Here is a 6,478-nt window from a genome sequence, read left to right on the forward strand (position 1 = left end):
ATTCTATATAAATAGAATAGATATTATCTAAATTTTAATAAATAAAATCTCCATTAAATTAAAAGGACTTATATAGTCATCAAATAATTTTTGTTACCTATTTTTATTTATTATTTTATCCAATATTTAGTATTATTGTATTGATAATAGAAATTATTAGCATCTTACTTGTTTAATATGTTTGTCTGTTAATTCTTTTTGTAAAATAATAGAAGATATATATTCTACTACTCTTAAAATTATTTATTTATTTTAAATTTTATTATATTTTTCTCAATAATATTTTTTGAATTTTAATGAATAAATACACTTTTTCAAAAATAGAAAAACAAAAATGATTTTAAAAAATAAAATAACAAATAACTCATCTAAATCAACCCTCACCCAGGTTTGAGTAGTTAATTTAGATAGTTAATTTCTTTGTTAATTTTTAATAAATAATTTTTTTCTTATTAACTAATTATGCAGTGTGGTTTTTTTCTAGGCTACCACTTGAATTAATGTGTTGCCTTTTTCTTTGGCTTTAAATAATATATAGATAGATTATTAGCATATTACTTGTTTAATATTTTTTTCTGCTAATTTTTTTGGTAATGTAATAGAAGATATATATTTTATTACTCTTGAAAATATTTTTTTATTTTAAATTTTATTATATTTTCTCAATAATATTGTTTGAATTTTAATGAATAAATACACTTTTTATTTCAAAAAAGGAAAGTTAAAATAATTGTAAAAAACGAAATTAAAAAATTAACTAATATAAACCAACACTCACCCATGTTTGAGTAGTTAATTTAGGTAGTTAATTTTTTTGTTAATTTCAATAGATAATTTTTTTGTTATTAACAATCATGCAGACTTTTCAAATTCCTGTATTGTCAAAGGTTAAACAAAGTCATCCTGAAAATGAGTCAGCAGGGATTCGTTATATCACTTACGGCTTCCTTTGTCCATGTATTCCAAATATTTCCTAAGAATAAGGTGTTATTAATGTCCTCACTTGGAGCAGTGCCACATCGCTTTCCCCGTATCTAATATCAAAAAGATAAATTAGAATCATAGTGCAATTCCAAATATACACAAATATGACTTGAAAAAAATCATACACAATTGGGTTTCTCATTTCAGATAAAGCACGGCTTGCTTGCTCCTTAGTTGCAAACTTCACGAATGTGTATCCCTTATTCTTGTTCGTTGACACCTCTTTGTGCATTCGAACATCAATTACCTCTCCAACATGCTGAAACACCCTTTTTAGATCCTCTTCTACAGCATCACGGTCTAACCCACCAACAAATACTTCCAGCTCTTTCTTAGGGAAGTAAACGGATAAGAAGGCAGAAGTAGCCTTTCAAAGGGTGCTTTAATTTTTACTCAATAAATGGATGCTTTAAAATCAGTTTTCTTTTTTAAAGTGGAAAAAAACGTGCCATTTAATTGTGCCATGTAAAATCAGTTATTTTTTTAAAAAAGTAAAAGATTCTGAAATTTTGTATTCTAAAAATAAAACTGTCTGAAATTTTGAATTCTGGGAAAAAAATGTCTTTTACATTTTATTAAATATATTTGAAACTCCAACAAAATTGGAGAATTGTCCAAAAAAGTTACACGTGTCAATTTAATATTGCGCCACTTGTCATCATAATATTTCTTTGCCTCTCCTATTATATATAGATAGATTTTTTAAATATATTTGAAACTCCAACAAAATTGGAGAATTGTCCAAAAAATTTACACGTGTCAATTTAATATTGCGCCACTTGTCATCATAGTATTTCTTTGCCTCTCCTATTATATATAGATAGATAGATAGATAGATACTTTACTCCTACGGTCCTGCTAATATTTTCTCTATTATATTTTTGTTTAACAGTTATTGTTTGAATATTTAAATATATTTTTTCTCTTTGGACTTTAGTTTTTTTTTTCAACTGTTCTTAAATGCATTTTTATTTAAAAATTTGTGGTTTATACTTTATACAATCACTTTTATAGTCTTAAATACGTGAATTTAATTTCAAATAAATCAAGGTAGGATATTGGTTTGATAAAGCAAGTTTATTTACCAAGATAAATCTAAAAATCAAGAAAAAGTTTCGGGTTTATTTATCACCAAGTTTTGGTGTATGTTTTATTTAGTGAAGTATCGTGAATCGTGATCAATGAAGACTTGTATAGTTGATGTTAATTTATTTAAGAGTAATTGTTACTAGGGGTGTTCATAAAAATCCGAAAAAACGAATCAAACGGACCAAAAAAACGATATTTTTTAGGTTGTTTTGGTTTTGAATTTTAAAAATCGGTCAAATTTGATTTGGTTTGGTTTTAATAAAAAAATAATCGAATTGGTAAATAACCGGATTAATACAAATGACTAATATGTACCTTAGTCATAATCTAATTCTTTGCCTTTACATTCTAGTGTGATTGGTAGTTTTCTTTAGCTAAGTACAAGAATTTATTTCATGTTAAGAATAATCAATTTTTGATTGAGTACTTAAATTATTCATCACTATTTGATTCAATTATCATCAATATATTTTGGTAAATGATAGATTTATCAAAGAGCAATTGGTTTGATAGTGTGACGCTGAAAATGTAGTCACCAGAATATGTGTTTGGTGGTGTATGTCTCATATTAAGAAATAAACCAATCAAAAAATCGAAAAGCTGACAAAAATCGCATCGATAAAAAATGACTTAATTGGTTTGATTTAGTTCAAATATTGGAAGAACCGATTTGCTTGGTTTGGTTTCTTTTTAGAAACCGAATCATGAACACCCCTAATTGTTACATATTATTTTCTATTTATGTTTATTAACTTTTATAAGATAGTTTTCTTAGGGGGCGTTCCTTTGAAAACAAGTTATGTTGAGATTACTTATACTGATTAATTATGTTAGGATTGGTTATCCTGATATTATTTTTTATTGATTGTTTGGTATGTTATATTAATCCTGAAATTGTCAATTTTACTGCTTTTTGTCTAAGATAATTTATCATGTGAATACTACTCCACCCTCTAGCATGTATAAGTTGTCTCAATACTATTTTTAATCATGGGATAAATTATTATAGGTTTAATAAAAAATAATAATGGATAAGATAATACTAATTTTTATCCTAGGATTATTTTTGTTTATTCGTGATATCAAACAGACCCCTTACTAGTCCGTGCAAAAGTGTCAATTTGTACTAGTTGAAATTGTATAAGACCTTGTGACAAAAACAAAAAACAGTCATAATTGGACTTTTTTCATCTTTCTTAAAATTTAAAAGTACTCAAATTTTCAAATTAAAATAAGTTATCACATTTGAAGATTGCATACAATAAAGAATGAGACTCCCAACATTGACCAAGAAACAACCAAACTTGAATTAGGTCCCAATTGTGATCTGTTAATGCTCTATCATTTTCTTGTTAGGTTATGCAAAATCACACTACCCTACTTTCTTATATTCTTATCATTAATATAACTCGATAGTATATAAATATCTAAATTATATATGGGACCACTTTTATTATTGGAGCACCTACCATTAAATATTTCAACTATACTATATACGCAAAGTAAATCAAAATTATTTTTAAAGTGAATTGTTTAATTCCTTTTTCTTCCTTTGACGAGAAAGTGTAACTTCTTAAAATATTTTTTCAGTCTGCGCTGTATCATTGTCTTATGAAGTTGTTATTTTTTCAATCTCACTGGATTATATAATAAATTAGTATTTATGAACGTGAGTTGCACATTAATGATGGCACGTGATGATTAAACATTTTAATTATCTAAAAGCCGGAAAATATTATTACATTAGCATAATACGTGAGTTCAAAATGAAAGGACATCATTAGAACTTACACAAATGATCAATTTAGTCATGTTAGTTAGATAATTACGTATTACAGTTTAAAAGTATTTGATGTGATGGTATCTCACCGAACACTTCTTTGTAGATGTGATGACCCGATAGGTCATCTCATGTTCTAAAACCTAATTCTGTGACCCGAAGCCTTAAAATCATTTTTAAGACTTCCTCGATTTGCGTGCGCAGGCCGAGCATTTTTCCGAAAGCTTTTATGTTAAAAACTACTCCATCCGTTCCAATTTAGGTGAACCTGTTTGACTTGGCACGAAGTTTAAGAAAAAATGAAAGACTTTTGGATTTTATGGTCCTAAACATGTCAAAAAGGGTCCCAGAGTATTTGTGTGATTATAAAAGCTTCTCATTAAGGGTAGAATTGTAAGTTTAAGCTAAATTATTTCCAAATTTAGAAAAGAGTCATTCTTTTTGGAACGGACCAAAAAGGAAATAGGTTCACATAAACTGGAGCAGAGGGAGTATTAAAAATAAGAAATTTTGCCTAAAACTTTATTTGAGTTGACTTCGGTCAATATTTTTGGTAAACAGACCCGGATTCTTATTTTGACAATCCTGATGGGTCTGTATCGTGATTTGGGACTCGGCCGTATGCCCCGTAATCGAAATCGGAAGTCCCTGGATCGAGATATCGGACTTTGTCGAAATTTGTTAGTTAAAGGATTAATGAAATGGAAATGTTTGACCAATGTTTGACCAATGTTTAGATATCGGGTATGTACTCTGATTTCAAAATCCGGTATAGGTCCAATACCATACTTATGACTTGTTTGTGAAATTTGGTGAGAAACGGACTTGGTTTGACGCGATTCGGACGTCCAATTGAGAAATTAGAAGTTTTAAAGTTTTTCTTGAAAATTTCATTTGATTTGGTGCTAATTTTGTAGTTTTAGGTGTTATTTTGGTATTTTGATCGAGCGATCAAGTTCGTATGATGTTTTAGGACTTGTGTGCATGTTTAGTTGGGAGCCCCGAGGGCTCGGGTGAGTTTCGGATAGGCTACAAAGTGAAAATTGACTCGGAAAAATTGTTGGTGTATCTTATCTTGTTGCAGACCTCTGATCTCGCATTTGTGAGATCAAGCATCGCATTTGCGACCTCTGAGGGGTTCGTATTTGCAAGTTTCTCATTGGAAATGCGAAGAGAAGCTGGGCCACATAGGTTTTGTGTTTGTGAAATATCATTCGCATTTGCGAAGTATGTTTGGGCAGGGATTCTTCACATTTGCGAAGACATGGGTCGCATTTGCGATCCTCAGGTTCCGCATTTGCGAACACTTTGTTCGCATTTGCGAAGGCAGCAGAAGTGTGGGAGTTTCGTATTTGCGAAGCTTTTCTCGCATTTGTGTTCTGCAGCTGGGTAAATATGACTTAGACGGGATTTTTCTCTCATTCTTTAAATTTTCAAAATCTAAAACCTTAGAGGCGATTTTTCAAAGAACTTTTCTTCTCCAAATCATTGGTAAGTGATTCTAAACTAGTTTCTTTCAATCTTTCATTATATTTTACAAGATTTCAACCTAAAATCTAAGGTTTTCAAGGTGGAATTGGGGGTTTTTGGGTAGAAACTAGGGATTTGATAAATTGGGGATTTAGGCATCAAATTGAGGTTGGATTCCAAAATAAATTACATAACCGGGCTCGGTGGTGAATGGTTAATCGGGTTTTGATCCGAATTTCGGGTTTGGACCAAGCGGATCCGGGCATTGACTTTTTTTGACCTTTTGATTAATGGCCTAAATTGAATTCTTTGCAATCATGGGTAGTTCCTAAGGCTTTACTTGAATTATTTGGTTGATAATTTGCTAGATTCTATTGGTCTGGAGGCTTGTTTAAAGGGAAAAGCCGTGATTGAACTTTGAGTTTGGCCGTTGGAACGAGGTAAGTAGCGTGGTTAACCTTGGCTTGAGGGATTAGGTCTTATTTGCCTATTTGCTACGTGTTTGAATGTTGGGTACAACGTATAGGTGTGATGACGAGTACCTATGTGTTGTTGTCGAGTCATAGCATGCGGGTGAGTCTTATTCTTGCAATTGTTGCTTTATGTGATCATATTATACATGCTTAGACTAGTTAATCATTATGTTGATCGTTCTTATTATGTTTACGGACTTTGGTGTTGATTGAGTATTGATTCAAAGTTGAGGTTGGTATTGTGGAACCAAATGTTGAAGTAAGAGTTGTTCTTATTATTTCCATCTCCATGTTGTTATTGTTCATTATTTTTGGTGAGGGAGAGTGTTAATGCACGAAGGGTGATGTTGTATCATGTTTTGTGAGTGTTAATGCATGAAGGGTGATGTCGTGCGCTTTCTGTTGAATCATATGGTAAGGTTGAGAGTAAAAGCACGAATGGTGATACCGTGCATTTTTCCTTTGTTGTGTTTACTTGTTCCTATCTGTTCAAGGTATATTGGTTGATTAAGTTCTTATTACTGCTGTGATTCTTTATCTTGTGATCCCCTCAATATGTCCCCCTCCTGATATTTCTTGCCTAGTTTTTACTTGTCGTTATCTATGTACATATACTGTTATATTGCACATGTTTATTTGTAGGTGTATTGTCATAGCCTCATCACTACCTCGCCGAGGTTAG

This window comes from Nicotiana sylvestris, chromosome 12 (genome assembly GCF_000393655.2).
Source record: "Nicotiana sylvestris chromosome 12, ASM39365v2, whole genome shotgun sequence".
NCBI classification, from domain to species: Eukaryota; Viridiplantae; Streptophyta; class Magnoliopsida; order Solanales; family Solanaceae; genus Nicotiana; species Nicotiana sylvestris.